This window comes from Pinus tabuliformis, chromosome 6, assembly GCF_031772625.1.
Source record: "Pinus tabuliformis cultivar Carrire ecotype Pingquan chromosome 6, CPIR1, whole genome shotgun sequence".
NCBI classification, from domain to species: Eukaryota; Viridiplantae; Streptophyta; class Pinopsida; order Pinales; family Pinaceae; genus Pinus; species Pinus tabuliformis.
Genome location: NC_142292.1, coordinates 1,327,446,646 through 1,327,447,406, shown reverse-complemented (window position 1 = coordinate 1,327,447,406; position 761 = coordinate 1,327,446,646).

Genomic DNA, 761 nt, shown 5'->3' with positions numbered 1-761 from the left:
ACCTAGATTGTATTTTATTAAGATAATTTTTTTTTTAATTGGGTCCCTAAGTCTAAACTTAGGAAAATTAAAGTATTAATGGGTATTAATCAAAATATGGGTGAGAATGATCTAGAAGGCGGATCAAGTCAAGTTTTAATCTTAGCCATTGATTAGAGACTTAATCTCGGTCGTTAAATTCTCAACGAGAAAAGTATAAGAAGAAGGCTTGGGGTTCATTTTACACACAGGAGAGACCGAATTGATCTGGAGTTCGATTTCTGGGGATATGAAGCTAAGAATTCGAACTGAGTGATCAGTTGTAGCAGAGGGGCAAGGATAGTTTGGGAGTACTGATAGAGAGGTAGAGAGAAGCTACTAGAGGCAGCGTGGCAGCTAAGAGGATTGACGCTGGACCAATCTGGGCCCATGCAGGCCTGACGCAGAGCCAGAAGGGCCAGCGCAGAAGCAGAAGAAGTGCCCTCCATGCAAAAAGCCAGAACTGCCAGGGAATTGCTGGAACAGCCGGGAAAGTTGACGCAATGGGCAGATGAGATAGCGTAGAGCTGACGTAGAACCTGTAGGGTTGACGCAGGGCCTACACAGGGCCAATGCAGAAGTAGTAGAGGTTAGCTAGTTTTGTTGTCGGATCAGCCAGAATCTGCCATGTGAAGTGAGGTAAAACTCACTCAATTTTTCCGCCATTGTATTTTCTCTGTCACTGGATTGTCGAGAGGGAAAATTCAACATTTGTATTCATAATTACTGCTTAATAATAGAAA